At 34.2% G+C, this 23,261-nt stretch overlaps 1 protein-coding gene across 1 annotated transcript in view; it reads right to left on the minus strand.

The window, feature by feature from the left end:
• The window catches only part of LOC125060856 (peroxidase-like), a 62,756-nt gene extending 52,424 nt beyond the window's left edge, over positions 1 to 10,332 (minus strand). The window contains exon 1 of the mRNA XM_047665965.1: positions 10,229 to 10,332. The gene's annotated coding sequence lies outside the window, so the exon portion shown is untranslated. The remainder of the gene's footprint in view (positions 1 to 10,228) is intronic.
• Positions 10,333 to 23,261: the final 12,929 nt, after the last annotated feature.

Below are 23,261 nucleotides of genomic sequence, written 5' to 3' on the forward strand. Positions count from 1 at the left end.
ACATAGCGCTAATTCTTGACTCTGAACTTGGATGTTACAAAGCGACTTAGTTTTAAATGAAAGCATTCATCTGGAACTAAGTAAACATTCTCTGTTAACTTAATGGAAGCCGCATTAAAATCAGTTTGCTAGTTAACATGTAGGGGAAAGTGGAAAACACGAACACCTAAGGGTAAACTGAAAAAAAACAGTGACATTTGATCACAGAGATTCTTTATTGGATAATTATAAAGTTTACGTATCTATCTAACTAATAATTCAACATTTGTATTTTTATAATAAATTGTAACAATATGACAAAAAAATAAAATCCTTAGTGTTCGGCTTAACCGACATTAGTATTGTTATTTGAGATCCTTTTTTGGCATTTTTTCAATTTTTTTCTTGATTTCTTCTGCTTTAGCTCTCTTTCTGTGTTTCTTTTCCTCTAGTTAGAGGAAATATAGAAATAAAAGACCAGTTGGTATTTTATAGGTGTTCTCGTAAGAATAATTGATCTTATCTTCCTGATATTTTAACAGTTTTTGAGGAATAATCGGCGTTTTTGAAGTTATACTTCTTCTTCAGTGAAATTTCACGATGCGCGCGCACCGTGACACAAAATTAACAGAATGAAGTTGCCCACGGAAGATGCTACTGCATTGGACATAATTTAAAAACAAAATTAGAATAATAATAGAATTTATGTTACACTTAATATAAGAGAATAATAATAAATATTTATTTATTTAATTTTTCAAATGTAAACTGAACTTATTGACTATAATGACTCCTTTTCCAGTCTTTGATTATTTAATTGTAATTAATTATTTGCATGCAATCAAAAACTATTTTTAATAATGCCAAAGAACTATATACTAGTATAACTTCTTACGCGCGTACATAAGTACACGCACCCTTTTTTTTTATTAATTTAGTTAATTATCGGAAAAATTACGTCTTCAGTATACGCAACTTAATACACAATCAGCAATAGTCTTTCTAGTCTGTGCTTACTGTCTCTGCTCTCTCTCACACGCGGACGCACTCACTCGAGCGCGTTATATAAACAAAGTAACTTTATTTAGATTATTTAGATTTAGTACGTAGTAATAACGAACCCTTTACCAGTAACTTCACCTAAATATTATTAGAATCAAATCCTCTTCAAACTTAGTGAATCCTATTAAATTTATATTTTGAAAGGACGCTATTAATTTAAATTTTTGGCGGATTGAATATTAAATTAGTACGTAGATATATCCGTCTCGACTAGGTTTTTAAGACCGAGAGAACCTTGATAATATGGTATTGCATTATTTTTAATTACGATTGGTACAAATCGTTTGGCAAAAAAATTGCTGATTTTCGGCGGTATGGCGGCCATTTGGAGCCGTCCGAAAAGTATGGCATGGGGATTTTCGTAAATGGCTGCACGACGATGATTAACTGTGCAAAAGTTAGCCTGGTACAAATGGATGATTTTTTTTAATTAACACATTCGCGACGGTATGGTGGACTGTAAGTCACACCGGAGAAGTATGGCATGACACTACCGCCTCTTATTTTTTTATGGACTATCGGAAAATACTAGAATTTTTATGGAACAAATTGTTTGACACTCGTAATTAATCCGACGAGTTTGACTAATGCCAACGCGATTGGGCCGCCGGTACCAGCGCTATGACCATCATTTTTCTTTTTTTCATTGCGTATTAAGACCCCTGAAGAACCGCCGTACTGGTACAAATGACCGTCCGATGATATCTGTCTCAACTAGGCTTGTAAGACTGGGTCTGCGAACCTTGATAATATGATATTTCATTATTTTTAATTAAAGATAATTATGATTCATAAAATGTATCAAATAATAAAAACATTCCCGCGTAAACGATGTCAAGTATGTATTTCCATTGACAATGACAAGGGAAATGTCAAGCCATTCATGTTTATTTTTTATATTCAAAGTGCAATAAACAACGCCAACGCAACGAGAAAAACAAAATACCGATCAAAGATAACAACTCTAGCTTTAAAGACCTTAAAGTTAATTTCGGATATAAACGTTTAAGTGATATAACCATTTACGTTAAGTTAACACGAACATGAACCACGATTCAAAGGTTCAAGTCTAAAGTAAGTCCTAAAACGTAGAATAGTACCAAGTAGTAGAACCAAGTATTTAAAGAAGAATATTTTTGATATGCGCGACAATTTCCTCTTATTAGATGAAACTTGTAGCCTATTTATCACATGTTTTAGCCTTCCGTGTATTGAAAAGCTTTCCCTTCTAATTTCACAACTTAATAACAATCTATAGTAGAGCGTCAGGCTCTATTGACATACAGTTAGTACTCAAAGTTCCGTGTTACGTAATATAATGTTCTCCAGGCTTGGCTACAGCTTATCTTGATGCCATATACGTAGTCTGTTCTCAATGCACACTATATTTGATAATTTTCATACAATGGGATGTAATTCCGACACAAAAACAGGCGCTGATTTCCAAAACATTAAAAAAAATGTTCAGCAATGTGCGAAGTCGGGACAGGCCGTATTATATATACAACGTTTCGACTTGTCGTAAGGTCGTCGTTGTTGTAAGGTTTAAAACCTTATACGTATACACATCGTTAGTGATTACCATTTCTACTGTTTAAGTTGTAATAGATTTAGTATTTTCTTTAAAACAAGGAAATTTTTTAAACACAGGGACATTTATTTTTAAAAGTTAGGTAGACATATAAATACAAAACAAACTATGTTTATTAAACATAATTAATCTGCCATAAGAATATTTTTTTTTTTTACTTAAAGCATTCGTTATATTTAATCATTCGCGATTTCTCCGAGAATAAGTATTTATATAAAAATGATCATAAAAATAAAAATATTATGACATAAATGCTTATCATTATATCGGCAACATTAAAGACATTATAACGTAATAAATGTAAGAATTTCGGCGAGACAAAATCCTTTCTCCGACAGTGTTGAAATTACACATTTCTGTCACATACTGGAAGCAAAAATATCTTTATTGTGTCTAATATAGCAGCTTTCGTGTCTGCATTTTAAGTATCATATGAAAATATCGTTCTCAATTTGTTTTGTGTACGAAACAACGGTGTTTAAAGTCCGATAGTAAACGTAAAATATTCCACTGTCGCACAATAAAAAGCAGAAGACGATAAGTGAGTTGGATAAACGTTACCGTCCGGACCTAACTCAAACGTCAAACTAAACAAAATAACATAAACAATTTAAAATCGCTAAGCTAAAGCTACTAAAATGTTCACTTCATGGTACAAATTCTGACAGGATAGTGCGTTTGCCAAATACTAACATCACTGTCATTTAAAAACAAGCTGTGTGACTCCGAAGTCCAGCAAAGCTTATTACACCTAATTCCAGAATGTCCAGCTGCCAGATGCGACCAGGAGCAACAAATTAATACAAGGATAACTCTGGAGCTGTTTAAACATAATAAAGACCTCTAGATAGCACCTAGAAGTGCAATTCGATTTGATTGCGATTTCTTGATAGGAATTAAGTTAGGCCAGGATCTTTTGTAAACATAAAGAATCCTAAAATACTTCTAGTGCAATCCCAATGTGTTTAAAACAGATCTAGTATGTTCGAAAATCTGTTAAAAGTCTTACAAAAATAACCCATTCACAAAAAACGTGTTCACACTTACAATTATAAACTAATTTTCGTATAAATTAAGTTTTATGATTTATACTACAGGAAAATATGAAATATATTTATGGATCTTCATCCTCTTAATGACAAGTTTTTGCGACATGGAAATATCCAATAATGAAATACGTTCGCGATTTGCAATAAAGTATAAAATGTAATCATAGATTAATATATTCATGGTACAGATTTAAAAGGTTATACAAACTTTCGGTCAAGTTTTGCACTATAGTCGTATTTTTAATTAGACGAAGTCAACTGTCGTTTACGGTGTTGTCAGTTTTTAATGAAATAAAAATAGTGTTGTGACCAAGTAAAAACCCATGAATTAATGATCGGTTATGGCACTAGTCGCCGCGCCACGCTTTGTAATAAGACGTCAAAAAACTGATTGTAGTTACATAGTACTAGTACCTTACTTATATCAGAGCACTTTTATACAATTTTGAAATAGAAATAATATTCTTTTATTGTTTGAAATGATTAACTATTCACACTCATTGTTCATTCATCTGATTGAAAGAGAACTGAACGCATCACTATTACTTTAAATATGGCAACATTATTTTACAAAGTGACATTAGCTACTGTCAGTTGGCTTCGTCTAATTAAAAATACGATTATAGTCGCTGGTTATATCAAACATAGACAACAGGAAAAATTAACCTTAAATGCCACAGATACGGACATTTCGGTCCTCACAATTCACCAGAGTAGCAGTTACATTAAGACAAACCACAGTGGTTTTCTAATGTACATATTAATATTTAAAAAAAATATATAAATAAAAAATTAATTACAAAAAATTTAACCGAACCATTTACGAAACCGCTTAGCCAAGAGGCTTAATATATAATTCTCTTATTAGCTTGTCAGTAAATTTAAATCACATATAAAGCTACTCGCTCAGGCCTATTAGATATAAGTTGCGCCAAATATCACTTCAATGTGTGGTTTGCAAACATGGTAGGCTAAATTTCTTGGGTTATTTGTTATGAATATTAATCTCGACGTAACCCAAAGGCTCCGTAAATGGAAACCTCGGTAGAACAAAAGTCCGCCTGATAATGACCGATAAGATGGATCGACGACATCACGAAGTCTAATGGGAAAGGTTTCAATACATATTTGGGATCTATGCGGTGTTCCTAAGGATAAAATGTGCCTCGGTTCTAACAGAGTTGCGATTTTACCATTTCACCAGCTTGTCCTCATTCAACCAAAAAGTTTTAATTGAATTGAATTGAAGTTTTAAGATGGTTATTTTTAGTTAATAAGATGCAGGCACGTGTAGCAAATAGCGCGAATTAAGATCTTAATTAAGTAATAAAAAAAATATCACGAAGCATGTAGGCTGTAGATGCATGATGCAATCCCTGTCGCTCCAGAATGGAGCCAAAAGAATGACTGATGATATTAATAGAAATTTCAACTCTTCAGAAAAATCTTCACGTTTTTAAACCATTTAAAAACCTTTTACCTTAACTTCGTTTTTAATTGAAAGGGACCCTAACGTTATTGAAACTGTATTGCACATTCACAACATGATTTTAAGGGCTAGATCGATAGATAGTTAATGTTTTGAGTAATTGCGCCTGCGGCAAGTTGTCTAGTACTATGGCAATACACGTTTCTTTTTTACACAACCGAAACGTTTTTATTTTACGACATTCATATATGAATAAATATAAATCATATATTTAACAGTTAAATAAATTAGAACTATTATATAATTCCTAAAAATATTCTCCAAAATTATGTGTTACGCTACGTTGTGCAGTCTTTGGTACTGTGAATTGGAGCAAATTATTTTGTAATATATTTTTTCTCTACACAAAAAGCCCGCAGGAGATGCAAGTTCTTAAAATAGAGTATAACTACGAGAAAAAGTAAGCTGTCAAACCATTTTTTCTGATTGACATTTGACATATCTGACAGCGCTCATGACGAGATTGTGACGTGAGATACGAATCAGAATATGTACTCGAGGCGCAGATAATTAGTGAATTAAACTGAAAAATTGATATTAATATAAAATTGCAACATTAAAGATAATATCTGCGTAATTGCATAGACATTTTATAAACCTAAAAGTACAATTCTTCAATTAACCTATTTATTTTGTTATGTAGTTTTTTGTTAATCAAATATAAATAATATGACGCAAATTTGCGTGTGTTAAGGTAATTTGATCTGTTAAAGGTTGATCTTTCACAACATTTGCTATCACCTGTAATAGTGTCGAGGAAATAACGTGCGAACGTTTTATAATAATAGCTATTGTGCTTTACTTCATTCGATTATTCGTTACAATATCGCAAAGCAATTAAAACAATACGTATAACATTGATTTGAGGCCGATTCCTGCGTCAGGACAATTGACTGTAAAATTTCACTTGACGTAGTGTCAATTGTCTGACAGATGTTTTCCAAAAAAGTCTGCGGACACGTTGCTGTCACGGAACAAACATTGATGGTTTAATGAAATTGAAATGTCCGCGAGCACGTGTCTCTATTATATTTTATAGAGAATATACATTTAATAGAGAGGTTTATTTAGAGGAATATTAATATATAAAAAAAATTAAACTATTAAGACTTAGAAATACATATGTATATGTGGGCTTCAAAATCATTTTACCTATTGCCGCGTCTAACGAAATTATTATTGTCAAGTCAAATAACTTACATAATAATAAACTTCCTAAATAAAAGCCAATGATACATGTTGTCATTGGTTTATTCGATTATACTTAGATAAAACAAAATTTAAAAGACCAAGTACAATAAGAGGCTGATATGAAATCTCTTCAAAGTAATAAGTGTATCTGTAAACAGAATTTTCAAAACCAAAAAAGTTCAAAATAGATAGATAAATTCTTTAAAATATTTGTTTTTGGTATATAAAAAGTGCCCTTATTATTGTCCTAGGAATTGAATATGAATGAGGTCATGCCTCTGAATGTAATATTCGTGACGAATTAATTAACACGGCTATACATTACATTAAATAGTACTTAATTTATAAAAAAAAATGAGTCCAAAATAATAAAAGACCTTGACAGACAGTAAATGATAAATTAAAAGTCATTGTAACAAATGTTTTTGTTCTTGACTTTTATATATATACTTTTTTGATTTATATATATACTTAATTAAAATATATAAGAAAATATTTGGTGTTTAAACATAAGTTTGTAGTTTGTATGTCAATTATTACACCTTTTATATCAATAATAGGTACTTTGTTTCAAATAATTTTAGATTCCTACAAAAAAATAAATCTAGTTCAAGTGGATTCAGCGTGCGACTCTCATCCCCGAGGTCGTAGGTTCGATCCTCAGCTGTGCACTAATGGACTTTCTTTATATGTTCGCATTTAACATTCGCTCGAACGGTGATGGAAAACATCGTGAGGAAACCGGCTTGCCTTAGACCCAAAAAATCGACGGCGTGCTCCTATTAGATGATAATGAAACAAAGTATTATGAAACTAATACAGAAATCTAAAGCCTAGACCTAGAAAGGTTGTAGCGCCACCGATTTATTTTAATTTTATAAAGCGAGATCGACGAGATTGACTCGGTCTATGAATAGCAGATATTCTGGTGTGGGTTCGATACCCCTAAACCTATCAGGGGCTTGCCCAAATGAATGGTCATCTCGAATGTCAATATCTGATTTTAGTATAATATTATATTTAAAGGATTAAGTAAAATTTGGCGTGTAGACTATTCAATTTGACGACTCATTGGTCTAGTGGTTAGTATCTGCGAATCCATGGGTACCGGGTTCGATCCCCGGCTGAGACGAACATCGATATGATGAGCATTTGGTGTTGTGCTTAGGTCTTGGGTGTTTAAATATGTATTTATATGTCTATCTATCTATAATATGTATGTATATACGTTGCCTAGTACCCATAACACAAGCTTCACCAGCTTAGCATGGGACTAGGTCAATTGGTGTGAATTGTCTTTAAAAAAAATTCATGAACAGTATTATATGATTGAAAGTATTACTATGAACCAATAAATCACCATAGATAAATAAGATCTTTCTCACACACTTTATTATTTTAGCTATTCAGTATGTAATGCATTGACATTCAAGAGGTCCATTTTAAGCTTAAATAACACGTAAATAGAACTTCATATTATTCCATGTAAGGAACTTAATAACTGACATTTATGATCGTGGTATTTCTCAAGTTGACACGAATGTTTCAAATTTTGACGCGTAAAACCTTGTTTTATTCAAAACTGGTTCCTGGGTCGCTAGGTTAAAAGTTTAAGTTCTTTCGGTTATTTTCCAAACCCTTTCATATAAGAACCTTGAAACGGAACTTCTGGTACATATGGTATTTTTAAAATACCTAACATTATACAATTTAAATCATATAATCTTCAAGACGAAAAAGCATTTAGTAAGTAATGCCATCATGTTCGATATTTAATTTCCGCTAACCTATTCTCGCCATCTTTTGTTTCTATATCATATCTATTGACTTATCTATGGTAGCATCCGCTTTAGCGCAAACACAATAATGTGCTTCGTTTTGGCGCCATTCGTACGTTTTCTAGTACTGTAATGTCATGAGAATAATTTACCTCCTCAATTTGTGACATGAAATATATATATATTTTTTTTTTTGGGAAAACGTAGTAGATGCCAACACACAATTTTTTTTTTCGTATGTTTATGTACACTGAAGAACTTTATAACTCAATTATTCTATCGGTTAAGGAATACGGCGTTGTCCTTTGTAACCAACCCAATAGCGATAGCTGAGTTTAGCAATCTCAGTTGCAACGTCAGCGCATGCAAAACATAAATGTCGGATCGCGCTATTGATATTTAAAATTAATGATTACTGCCAGACGTTTAATTGCACCTGTAGTAGGTTTCATTCACACATAAAATCTAGGTTATCATAAAACAGCGCGCATGGGCAAGATGCGGCTAGTTCTAATATGTTATTGTCATAGTAATAGTAATCAATACTAGTTCTGAATTATTATACGAGTATTACTCGTATACCAAATTGCAACCCATAGTATTTTAAGGTTCAAATAACTTTAATTCTGTTTCGATGGGAACTAAACCAATATAAAATCTAACCTTAATTTTAAACTGGCATAAAGTTAAATATATGGCAATAAAAAATCTAATCTTGCAATACTGAAAAGCCAATTACAATGACAATTAGTTATTTTTGTTGCAATTTACCGAAATATTAAGTAATATAAATACCAAATTTTGCCAATAGATGGCGTTAATATGGATACATTTCAACCGTATAATTACCGACTGAATTACTTTCATCCATGGTCATGTCGTAAATTAAAACGTCAAATCATAGTATCAAAAAGTTTCCGTCAACTCGATGTGACAAGACTCTCCCAGACCGTGATTTCTACAATTTACGTTTTTATAAATAACTAGTGGACCCGACAGACGTTGTCCTGCATGATATTTCAAGCGATTAGTAAAGCAAAGTATGAAAGTACCGACTGCAGCGCCATCTGGCGGGCTGATTTGTGAATCTAAACCATTCCCAGATCCCCTTGAACACACACAAAAAATTTCATCAAAATCGGTCCAGTCGTTTGAGAGAAGTTCAGTGACATACACGCTCACAGAAGAATTATATATATATATAAAGATTATAAATAATTTAAGTAACCAACACGTATTCTAAATAATATTTATATTTGAAATATAGAAAACGAAGAAATAAATGCCTTTGCCTCTAATGACGTATACCTGCTAATTTATAATAATAAAAAAACTATTTTCAAAGACGCTGCCAGAATAAGGAAAGAATATTATTTATTCATTTATTCAAAACCATGGCATAATTAATTTTAAAGTAAGTGAATATGATTAATTTTGCTTGTGAAAGACATAGACGAAATTATAAAGATATAGTTTAACATAGGCTTATCCCGGGAAGATATACGAGAGAGATATAAGATGCGGTATCCACACGAAGTTTCAAAAACTTACATGTTTTTTGGGAATCATAAAATATACTTTCGCAAAAATTTGTATATAAAAAGGACTAAATTAAAATTATAACATATTTCAGGAGCTCCAGGTCCGGCGTGCGGTGCGATTAATTATTACGAGTTAAAGATCCAAGTCGTAAAAACGTAACTTGAACTCATCAAAGCAACTCTGAAGTATAAAAAAAGTTTTTTTTTGACCTAGTCCCATGCTAAGCTGGTGAAGCTTGTGTTATGGGTACTAGGCAACGGATATACATACATAGTATAGATAAATAGACATATAAATACATATTTAAACACCCAAGACCTAAGCACAACACCAAATGCTCATCCATCACATCGATGTTCGTCTCAGCCGGGGTTCGAACCCGGGACCCATTCGCAGTCAGGGGTACTAACCACTAGACCAATGAGTCGTCGAAACGCGAGAAAATTCACGGAACAACTATATATAAATATATATAGTTAACTATATATAAATATATAGTTGTTCCGTAAATAATATTTTCCAATTACTTTAAATTCTAATAACTTACCGTAATTTTAATCACTAAGCACCTTGCACTACGCCACTATCAGTGTTGTCGCACAAGAACTAAACCACGCGAAAGGAAATAATTCAGTTTTATACTAACGGCGGGGATAAACTAAATGACGTACATGGTGTCTATTCTTTTATACATTTGTTCAATATTAAACAATTTGACGGTAATTGTTTAACAACAGACCAGTCAAGGACTAGGTAACACAATATTCAAATGAACAACCCAATTTAGTACTAAATTTAACAAATAGTAATAATTCACATGTTTGAAATTTTTCTTATTAATATCGTTTTCGTGTCAAGTCAAGTAAAGTCAACATTATTTATTAATTTAGGTATCACAATGTGCTCTTATAAACGTCATTAAAGAAATGCATAGATATTAAATGCTTCTAATTTTACATTTACTGCCAGTTCTAAAATCAAGGGCGTAGAACGGACGAGAAGGCTGGCAATAAACTCTCCGTTTGTAAGGAGCTGCAACCATTCCTCCATGTTCCACATGAAATATTAAGTAATTAATACTTAATTAAGAATAATAAAAAAATATTTGTCCTCTTTCTTTTTTTAATTTTTTCTCGTGGGAATAACACGCAGAGCCGAAATAACTAACATCACCGCATGTACACGAATTCCAGTTCGACCAGACACCACAAGTAGCACCCGTTCACCAGTATGACGTATGGCCAGCCATCGGCCCCCCTCGCCATATTTTAGGGAGGGAGATAACCCGACACATGGATGCTGCCAGAAGCGTCATTAACTTACAAGAAGAAAGTGTATCGGGCATTTCGTAATCATAAATTCAGGCACAGAAGGATACTTACACATAAAAAATGCACCGTTTAATATCTGTCTCAATTCATCACAGCGTAACCACAATTCGCCAGAAAGAGACGAAACAGTCAGTTAAAAGAGTGCAAAAAGATTGGTTTAGTTTTTATGATTAAGGGGTACCAAACTCAAAGATTTATCTGCTCTCCAAGACAAAGGCCATGATCTTTATGACTCACGCCGGAGATATTATGGTGAAGAAAACTGCGCAAAGAGACCAGTATGCTCTTGATTGTACCTTGACCATACCTCCCACAAGAGTGGAGGTAATCTTTCAAAATATCACAACAGTAGGCGCAGCATTAACATTCAAATATTAGTAGCAAATACGCATACAATGGCGTATATGTAAATAGATTTTAAAGCTAGAGTTTATCGAACTCCGAAGGAAAATTTAAAAATTATTGCGTAAATAGAACTAAAATTAATTAATTATTTTAATATTTTCTAACTGAAATAAAATTTAATTTTTGTACCTGACAGTATTTTTGAGTTTATTTCGAATAAACAATTCACTTTATATTTATTGTAATTTACATAAACAAGGCATTAAGATTAGTTTCTGATGCGAGACACCCAATTACTTATTATCACTTTACTTATTTTTATACTTAATTTATTACTTTCAGATATTTTTATATATTCTTTATTTACTTCCGATAAGGATGGATGGATATGACCTCTGTGTCAAACTTCAATACGTTTTTAAAATACAGGCGTCCTGTCTGGTTGTCAATCTTACCCTCACACTAGAATGAGATTTTCACGGAATTACCTCCATTGTGAAAATCTCCAGTTGCCATACGCCATACATCACGGCGCATATATTGTAGATTTATTTTGATGCAACTTTCTAGACTAATATCTACTCCAAATAAAAAATCTGTGGCTACAACCTTTTATAAGATTTCTGAATCTGTTTCATAATCATTTGTCAATCTAATAGGCAAGTTGGTGATCCTATGCCTGACACACGCCGTCAACAAGGCAAGGTTTCCTCACAATGTTTTCCTTCACCGTTCGAGCGAGTTTTAAATGCGCACATAAAAAGAAAGTTCGTTGGTTCACAGCCAGGGATCGAATCTACGACCTCAGGGATGAGACTCGCACGCTGAAGAACCCAGCGTTGCTTGATCTTGGTAAACTCCGAAAACACCAAAAAGTATAGTGATGAATGGTTTAAATTAAAACTTCTTCCACTTGTACTAACATTTATTACTTAATTTCATACGCGTACTTGAATTACGCGTAACTCTTATAAATATAACTTGTATACATATACACTTACAAAATATGTATTAAATATTAAAATTTAATATAAAATTTTAAAAAAAACTTAATATATAAGTCTAGATATCAGAAGGCGTTGTAGTTGGTTATAATAATGTTAAGTATTTGCTGTGATAAATAAAATATAAACTTATTAATTTTAGTTGACTGATCTATTTTTAATTTTTTAATTATTAATTCAAAGAAATTAGTGAGTCATAAATTCTTATCGACTGTTACTTAAATTAATTAATTAAATTAACCTAAAAACCTAAGTAGTCTAACATCCAAACTGTTTAAATATTAATGAATATAAGTATACCATGAGTGAGTTACATTTCTATTATTAAATAAATCAGTTATTAAAAAAATATTGGCAAAATATTCTCGATAAAACTTTTTATATAAAGGAAATAGTAGTTACTTCACTAAAGAATATAATAATAGTTTACTAAAAGACCTCCTATGAGTGACCCTCTTGGATTTTGGGTTTAAGACACAGTTCTCGGGAACTTTTCAATATAATAATAAAGCCCGTTTTATTTCCAATCATGACAAAAACAAATTATAATATACAGCTTTTTTTTTAAATATGATTGGACAATTCACACCAATTGACCTAGTTCCATGCTAAGCTGGTGAAGCTTGTGTTATGGGTAGGTACTAGGCAACAGAATGCATACATATTATAGATAGATAGACATATAAATACATATTTAAACACCCAAGACCTAAGCACAACACCAAATGCTCATCACATCGATGTTTTGTCTCAGCCGGGGATCGATTCGCATGGATTCGCAGTCAGGGGTACTAACCACTAGACCACTGAGCCGTCATCAGATTATTATTTTTTTTTCTTTTGCTGTTATCCTATATCCTAGCTTCCTTCAGTACCGTCGATCGGACCCCTTCGCGGGTAAAGGTCTCCTCCGGCACTTTTCAATATCAGTAAGTGTAATTTCGCAAATAGAAAAAGTTTTTCGTGTACGTACATAACCGGTTTATACAAAGAGAATTAATTAATCAGAAAATCTCGACAAATCCACAAGCAGCTTACACAGCTAAATAAGACTTCAGAATTTATTTCGTAAGTTCAGCTCAGACATTGCGGTGACTGGGAGCGTGTGATACGACTCTAGTATTAACAAAGAATTAATAAACGCTGTCTCGAACAGTTAATTGGAATATATATAATATATTGATAATATATAGAATACTAACAGACCGGCCAAGCGTTGCTGTGGCTAAGGTTTTTGTTATATATTACATAGTAGCAAACTATTCAAGGAAAACGGTAGGAGAACACCAGCCATGGGGGCCACTATGCTTTTTTGGTGGTTATGCCATTAAATAGTAGCTTATGTGAAACGTTGGTACTTTCAACACAGGGCCATCTGTTAGAATTGTGACTATCAAATAATAAACATATATTTTGCAATAAAATAATATTGCGGGTATAAATTGAGATGTAAGCTATCCTATCCTTTAAGTTGGATCAAACTACACACGGAGTGCAAATTCGATTGATATCGGTTCGGTAGTTTAGGAGTCCATCGTGGACAAACAACGTGACACGTAATTTATATAGGTATATTAAGATATATATTGAATTATATGGTTTTGCTTTTAATTTTTGCAAGTCTCTCCATGTGTTTCGACACGAACGGTACCGACTTCTTCAAGTAATCATGATGGGCAAGGTCGAGGGGAAAAGACGCGCTGGCAGAAGAAGGAAGTGGCTCCGCAATTTTAAAGAATGGACGGGAGTGGCCAGCGTAGAACAGCTGATGCGCTTGGCGAAAAATAAGGAGTATGACGAGCTGACCGCCAAGCTCCAGTAGTGGAGAGGCACTTCAAGAAGAAAAAGAAGAAGTCTATTCGAAATATCAATGGCGCCAATGTTGAGCTTCCCAATAGACCACCAGTTAGGTCGGGATGGATCGAACACACTCTTGGAAGGGAGGAAACGTGGCCGTGCAGTGGTGGTCGAGGCACGACCCATTGGGTGGACGTGGTCTGAAGTTCAGTGCCTGTCTCAAGAAGGCAAGCAATATCGAAGCATTGTGGACACCCTTTGCTTCACTTAGGGTAAATAGTAAAATATATCCAGCAATGTTGAAAAGTTCTCGACGCCACTAAGAATGGTTAAGATTCATTCAAGCTTTTTGAAGTAGTGCAGTTTTGCAACTAGACGTGTGTAGACAGTACTTTGAGAACGTGAAAGTAAGCTAAATTAAATGGCTCAAATTATGTATCACATAATGTGTTAATAACTCTTAGCTAGATTACGACCTAAATTTTAACTTAAGTTAATAACTAAGAATAAAATGGCGTTGAGGATAAAACAAGTTGGTATTATCAATATGTTTGTGTAGTTATACAACTAAATTCGCATTATTATCTATTTAGGTATTATTTTTAAAATTCCAAGAATCTCAAACAACTGTTTCAATAAATTACGTATTTCAAAACATGCTATCTTTTATTTCAAGGTTAGACTACTACTAATACTTATTTTCTTTTAGACCTGTTTAAGTAAAGCCGTAGCTAATCATAAAGTTGCAAGAGCCTTAACTAAGCTCGCCTCAAAAAAGTTAAACTTTTCCTGGTTCTCGTGAAGTATCTATAAGTATTTTATGTATGAAGTTATAGGCCAAAGATTATTTTCCTTTACCAGCGACCGTACATGTACATACTTTTATTTTTAGTACTACGTCAAAAATCGTTGGAGTTACGGGGAATATGTAGAATTCCCCGTCAACGCCATCTATTGGTAGCATTTGTTTTATTACACGTAATTGCATGTTTGTTAGAAATGTAAATATTCATAAATCGGTGAATACGAGACTCGGACAAGGAAAGCATCGTAAGAAATTGCCTATTTGAATAAGTAATCAGACAGATACACTGTTTTTTTCTTTTTTTGCGCCAATGTTTTGTATTGATACATTGAAATGACTCTCATTGGTTTGGTTGGCTCTTTCGTCTTCAAGGTTAACAAGGAAAAACGTTTTTATCATTAATGTAAAAGTTATTTTAGTATTTCAATTAATACATCCAATGTTTTATTTAACCCACATAATCATTTTGGTGTATCTTTTTTGTTATATAGAACACAGTTTTCAATTACATTATGTACGTTTCGACAGTTACGACTTTAATTATGTATTTGCTTGTATCATGATAGAGAAAAAACATCAGACAGATGAAGAACAACGCTTCGATTCTCCATTGGTTTAGTATGAATAACCTTCTACTTACTGCAAAAAAAAACGAAATGCATTAAATTTTGTGCAAAAAATGCAAGGTTTATGGATACTAGACCAATTATAAATCTGGATGATACATCTGTATTTCTTGGATTCACCTAGGATTCAAAACTTCAGTGGTCCCCTCATATTAACGGATTGGCGAAGAGACTTAGTTCTGCAGCTTACGCGGTTAAAAAAATTCGCTCACTAACTGATGTCGATACAGCTAGACTTGTTTATTTTAGTTACTCTCATAGCTTAATGACTTATGCCTTATTATTATGGGGTCATGCTGCTGATGTCGTAACTATTTTCATCCTGCAGAAGAGGGCTATTCGTGAAATCTATAATTTAAAATTTAGGGAATCTCTTACAAAAGGCTTACTATAAAGTTAACGATTATCTATTTGATAAATGGGCCTGGGACTAGTGCTAGACAGGCTACTTCTAATTAATTTGCGATATTTGTTTTAAAATAAGTGTTGTTTGATGATTTGCTATAATATTTTAAAAGAGTACCGAAAGTTTTTTACGCCGGCTTTTCTCTCGGCCTACACCCTCTGTCTTCTTTGCTGATGAGTAGGGATGCCTACAGATTCAAATTTAATGGCGTGGAATAAGTGATACCTGCATCTTATGTTCCATAATAAACATATTTTTTTATTGCATTAGTAAAATCACTTAGATAATAAGTAGAGGAATGGCCCTATTTTCAAGCGATCTTCCGGCCTGCGTATTACTCGCGTTAACCAAATAATAAAAACGAATCAATATATGGAAGTTTAAAACATCACTTCATGGAAGTGAAAAAGATGGATAGGATGGATCACATTCTGCATCTTCCACCGCATTTACTACGAAGAGTGTTCTTCGGAGTTCTTCGGATTAGTACTCCAAGAAAAGAGCGCACCAATTCTTAAAAGGCCGGCAACGTAACTTCTGGCATTGAGAGTGTCCATGGGCGGTATCACTTAACATCATTTTTTTGGGCTGTCTCTTCGCGTCCAACTCGACTTTGGATGACCGAGGGAGATCACCACCGACCATTTCGCGGTGTGATTCTTCGATGCCGGAAATCACATTCCAGCAACGTGCTGTCCGCAAAGCACTTTCTTCCTTGGACATTCATAAGTCGAGCGGGCCGGATGGTATCCCCCCAATTGTGCTGCGTACTTGTGCTCCTGAGTTGGCTCCGGTCTTAACGCGCCTTTTCCGGTACCTGTACACGCTCGGCATTGTCCCGAAGTGCTGGAAGACCGCTTCGATACATCCGATCCCAAAAAAAGGCGATCGCTCTGATCCGTCCAACTATCGCCCAATAGCTATTACCTCCTTGTTCTCCAAAATAATGGAAACCATTATTAATAGCCAGCTCTTGAGGTATCTAGAGGGCCACCAGTTGATTAGCGATTCTTAGTACGGCTTTCGTCGTGGTCGCTCAGCTGGTGACCTCCTTGTATACCTTACCCATAGGTGGGCAGAGGCAATTGAGTCCAAGGGGGAGGCGCTGGCGGTAAGTTTGGACATAGCGAAAGCCTTCGATCGGGTGTGGCATCTATGCCACAGTGCTCTAGCACTGCTCTCGAAGCTTCCAGCCTATGGGCATCCCGAGAAATTATGCGATTGGATCTCCAGCTTTCTGGCCGATCGGAGCATCAAGGTCGTCATCGACGGAGCATGTTCCGACCTTAAACCCGTAAACGCTGGGGTCCCACAAGGCTGTGTTCTATCCCCGACCCTATTTCTTCTGCATATCAATGATATGTTGCAACTTAGCAACATTCATTGCTATGCGGATGACAGCACTGGGGATATTCTTTACACTGGCCGGGCAGGTATTTCTCGGGCAGTTGTTGATGAGTACCGGAACAAACTTGTGTCTGAAGTCGAAACTCTACTACGTGGAGTCTCAGACTGGGGCAGACAAAACCTAGTCCAATTTAACCCCAAGAAGACACAAGTTTGCGCGTTTTCCGCTAAAAAAATACCCTTTGTCGCTACTCCTCTTTTCGAAAACACTCTTCTTAAAGCCACAGCCAGCATTGGAATACTTGGCGTTGACATATCGAACGACGTTCAGTTTCGCGGTCACTTGGAGGGAAAGGCTAAATTAGCCTCCAAAAAGCTTGGTGTGCTCAGCAAGGCGAGGCAGTACTTCACTCCGGGCCACCGCATGCAACTATATAAAGCGCAAATTCGGCCCCACATGGAGTACTGCTCTCACCTCTGGGCGGGGGCTCCCCAGTACCAGCTCCTTCCACTTGACCGTATACAACGCAGAGCGGTTCGAATCGTCGACGACCAATCCCTCTCCGATCGGCTTGATCCTTTGGCGTTGCGTAGAGATGTGGGGTCACTCTGCATCTTCTACCGCATTTACCATGGAGAGTGTTCAGAGGAGTTGTTCGGATTAATACCTGCAGCTGAGTTTCATCATCGGACGTCGAGGCAGAATACGAAATTCCACCCGTATCACCTTGACGTCCGCCGTTCCACAACTGAGCGTTTTTCAAGGCAGTTTTTGCCGCGCACCACCACTATGTGGAACCAGCTGCCCACTGAAGTATTTCCGAACCAATTCGACTTAGGGTCCTTCAAGAAAAGAGCGTACCAATTCTTAAAAGGCCGGCAACGAACTCGCGAGCCCTCTGGCATTGAGAGTGTCCATGGGCGGCGGTATCACTTTACATCAGGTGAGCCTCCTGCCCGTTTGCCCCCCGTTCTATAAAAAAAAAAAAAATCAGGTGAGCCTCCAGTCCCTTCGCTCCGTGTTCTATAAAAAAAATCGGTTGTCTGTAAAGTCGGTTTACTGACGATAGTTGAACTTGACAACGTCATAAAAAAATATTGATGGGATGGTTGCATTTTTCAAAAAAAAAATATTTGTTTGATAGGTATTTTGTATGGATATAGAGAAGGAGGTAAATGGAAATCACAATTGAATTGATCAAGTTACATTTATTTGTACGCATACATACAATTATGTCAATTTTAAATGGAACGCCTCAGAGCGAGGTAAAGCCTCAGAACGAGGTAACGCCTCAGAGCGAGGTAACGCCGCATGAGTCATGTTTTTTCGTGCGTGCAGCCGGCTCCATATAATTATAAGACGTTGTCACGTCAAAAATAACAAAAGAAACCGGCAATGGATAATAGGGATTGTGACATCACATTTAGATATCGTTATCATTTATAATGCATTGTGCGAAGTATAGATCAATCGTGGACCGGTCTTGATTACGTTTGGGACTTGTGATTTTCTTGCCGTCAAGTCCCAGTGGTACTCAGTACAATTTATATGAATTTATGGAGAACTAAATAAACCCTGCGGCGAAAATTATCAAAAAAGGATGCAATTTGAACCCAAGACCCATATAAGGCTGTAGCGTCACTGGAGATAATTTACAATAACTAATAATATTTAGTAAATAGTTAAGCTGTCATAAAAATATTTTCCACAACATTGTATTGTTACGTACAGAAATGATAAAATGTCTACAAATGCACTTAAGAACATCCTCTTTACCGACATTTTATCTTGGAAAGGAAATTAATTTAGCGTAAGTGTCATAGAACCCAGACATAACTGTTAACTATTGCTTGTACAGAAACGAAACAGGTATTGAAGTGAAACTTCTTTATCGGGGTTGGAAAAAAATTTAGTGTAACATTCTTGCGTTACGCGTCACATTTTTGCGTTACGCGTCACATTTTTCCGTTACGCGCCATGTTGCTTTTTGAAGTGAACTTCTTTATCGGCGTTAAAATATGACATATAGTATGTTTTTGACTTTGAAGTTTGACAACGGATTACATTTTCGAAGTCAAACTTCTTTATCGGCGTTAAAATATGACATGTAGTATGTTTTTGACTTTGAAATTTGACAACGGATTACATTATCGACTTGAAATTTGCTAATCGCAATTTGCAGCAATTGATTTGTAAATTGTATGCTAGGCAGTGTATCAAAATTTACTGTGTTTAAAGAAATAGTTTCGGACCTCTAAACTTAAAACAAACCAATTATGGCTCTGCGTACAACAAAGGTTTTATATAAGTTTCACTTCTTACGTGTGTACACCTAGTACACGCACACATTTTTTTTTATTATAAGATGTTTTATTATAACTATGGTATCTTTTCATATTATAAAATCAAAGCCGCGTTTGAACGCGATAAACTCAAAAACTGCCGAACGGACTAATATGTATTTCACTGTATTTGGTTGTAAAATCTAATGATTATTGTATAAATTAGGCACAACCGTTGTATGAATCACGAGATCCATCTGCATCGGGTTCGACTGAAATTTAAACCGGTAATCGAACCTAGACCACCAGACAGTGAACGCTAACTCAAGAAGGATTGAAAGGATATAATATATACATACTTATATATAATTTACTATTAAGCTACAAATATTGACATTAATAACCTATTGTGATTAAACTTTTGACTATTCCCTGTGCTAGAATATACTTTATATAATATCATAAGAATTGGTTTCAAAAAAAAATTGGGCAATTTACACGAAATATTGCACACGTGCTTACATCAATAATGTGATATTGTTGGATTAAATAACCTATCTAATCTAAAATAATTGCGCTTGTATCCGTTACAGAAGTTTTATTTTTATTAAAAATTAATTTAAAAATACAAGACAATTACTGTTAAATCTGCCCTAAAGTTACCCGTGCGTTATGTTTGTGTTGTCTTTGTGAGACATCCGAGGGATAAGTTGATGACTCATTGGTCTAGTGGTTAGTACCCCTGACTGCGAAACCATGGGTCCCGGGTTCGATCCCCGGCTGAGACGAACATCGATGTGATGAGCATTTGGTGTTGTGCTTAGGTCTTGGGTGTTTAAATATGTATTTATATGTCTATCTATCTATCTATAATATGTATGTATATCCGTTGCCTAGTACCCATAACACAAGCTTCACCAGCTTAGCATGTGACTAGGTCAATTGGTGTGAATTGTCTTTAAAAAAAAAAAAAAAAAGTTAAAACTTGTTCTAATTCGGTAAATAGTCTTAAAATAAGACATATCGACAGTTAGTAAACCATACTTTTATTACAATTACAAAAATAACGGTATAAAAATTAATTTAAAATGTACGTAATAATTATTTCGTGATAATTATTCGCAGAGCAATAGAATTAAATTGCTTAAGAGATATTATGTATGCAAATGCGTTAAATTTAAATTACTCAAAATTTTACCAATTAACTAATTAACACTTGATGAGTTTTGAATAATTTATTGCCTTAATCAAGCTGTGTTTAAACTGTGATGAAAAATACAACGGTGTGTTTAGGTTTTAAGACTCGTTAGTTAAGAAGTTCAGTAATCAAAAATTTTTGATTTAAGTATTCCTTCTATGTAAGAAAGTGTCCAATAACACTAATTACAGTCTCTATTAAAGGGAAGACGCTCTGCCCTGCGATTCTGTAACTCACTTTTCGAACTCACACAGCGGTTTTCGCATCGGCGGTCGCTCTCAAATCAGTCGTGAAGCAGTCATTTTATGATTTTGGGAGCTTGTAGTTTATTGTTTATCAGAATGTCAAATCATAAAATGCCAACACAAGAATGTGTTCTATTTTAATAAACTTATTAAATTTAATTATAAATTTCTTAAATTTAAGTCAAATAAATGAATAATTAACTCTAGGCGTCAATTTTGTATTCGGTGGACGGAAAAATTGTTACCAATTTGTGTTCCACCGTCGCATAAATTTCTGTATTTTCTTCTGCATTCTGTCTAGCTCAGTATTTCGTATTAAACAATTGATTCAAAATGTGTATATTTGTTTTGACTGTATGTACAATACCAAGTACATTATACAATCGATTTATAATAACCACAAACGTTGATATAAAAACACTAAAAGGCAGTATCCGTCTAATAAAATAAAACTTTACGATGAGCATCCAACTTTTACGGCATCTGTCTGTTATATTTTTTCATAAAATACAAGGGTGATTTATGATTTTTTGGCTAGGCTAAATTATAAGATTTATTAAATACTAGGCGGTTTGTAAAACCATGAACATCGTAAATGCGGGCGCGGTTTATTTTGCCGTGGAGTTATTTTACTACCTATCTTCTAAGATATTTATTGAAAGAAAATGAATTTTATAGTAAATTTTCTAGATTTTTTAATAATTTAATTTTTGTAAATACTCCGCTTCGCCGTAGTTGTGAGATGTTACATAACTTTCCTTGATAAACAGAAACAACAATATAATATCAATCAAAAGGGTTTTTCAATTCTAAGAAGTAGTTTCTATAATAAGCATTTTTAACATACTTCTTAAACAAAGTTAAATGGTTATACTTTTTTAAACAGAACTTTGACACGTTTGGCCACAATTACAAGGAGCATTCTCCGGAGTGCAATCTATGGAAGACTGTAAGGCAGACAACTAAATGGCGATGGTAAAGAGAACCATATTTCTCTATGGACATAAATGTCTATGGACCTCCTTCTCATCGGTTTGTCTATGCAGGTAAATAATCGTAACATACCTACTCTCTTTTAACCAGCTTTCATGTACATTTTGGATAATAGGATCAGACAAAAAAAACAAAAATCGGTCATAAATCTCAATTGAACAATTACTTCACCTTTCATTCAACCACAATCAATGGTCAAGTAATTAAACGGACGAAACCATTGAATGGAATTTGGATATTATTATTTTTGTCTGTTAATAATTTATGTACCATTTAAAATTTCGTTTTATATAGCGAAAATATGAAGGTGAGTAGAATATAATTCAAAATTACTCGTAAAAGATACCACGCCACACTCCAAACGCGCCTATAGATTGGATGATTACAAGACATTGGTACCTTATGTATCGACCCAATATGAATTTTCCTGAAAAACTTGCAAAGATACGTGATTGCAAACCTTTTTTATATCGAAATCGAAGTGCCAGGGAGTGTTGTTTCCATGGCTATATTTTTCTTTTGAATTGAAATATTGCGAGTTAAATTGAAAGGAAACGATAAAGGGTCACGTCCAACTATTCAGTTTCGTGTTCGAAAAAGATATCGTTTTTCGGATACTTTCTGATAATATTTCGCGCCTTTGTAACAGCTTTTTATGAAACACAACTCAAAGGTCTAAATTATTGGAGAATATTACCAAAGCTGTAATATATTTTGACTTTACTGAAGGTGTTTCAGTAATCTGAGAGAAACATTACGTTATATAATTTATCACACATATTAATTACATATTGACTTCTTTATTCTTTCATTCTAAATCAGTTACAAATTCCATTTCTCAAATTGTGCTTAATAAGATTGTTAAATTAAATTGTGTACAATAAAAAATCGATGTGTTCGTCAAAAAGTGTGAGACAGTTTACGATTATATAACGACAGGTTAAGGGTAAGTTAATGGTTAAGTTATGTGTTAACTGATGCAAATATATGCGTGAGGTCATACCTTAATTCTATGGTAAGAGAAAAAGAAAACATTATAGTATTTAATGTTTCGAAGTTTTCATATAAAATTCTCTCTTATGAACGAAGTACTACCCTTTACCATAATATACGTCCGTATAATACAAACATAAACATTGCTAGAAGTAACGGCATCTTTATAATGCCGTAAACCACCGCGAAGTTGCGCAAAAGTGCTAT

This window comes from Pieris napi, chromosome 22, assembly GCF_905475465.1.
Source record: "Pieris napi chromosome 22, ilPieNapi1.2, whole genome shotgun sequence".
NCBI classification, from domain to species: Eukaryota; Metazoa; Arthropoda; class Insecta; order Lepidoptera; family Pieridae; genus Pieris; species Pieris napi.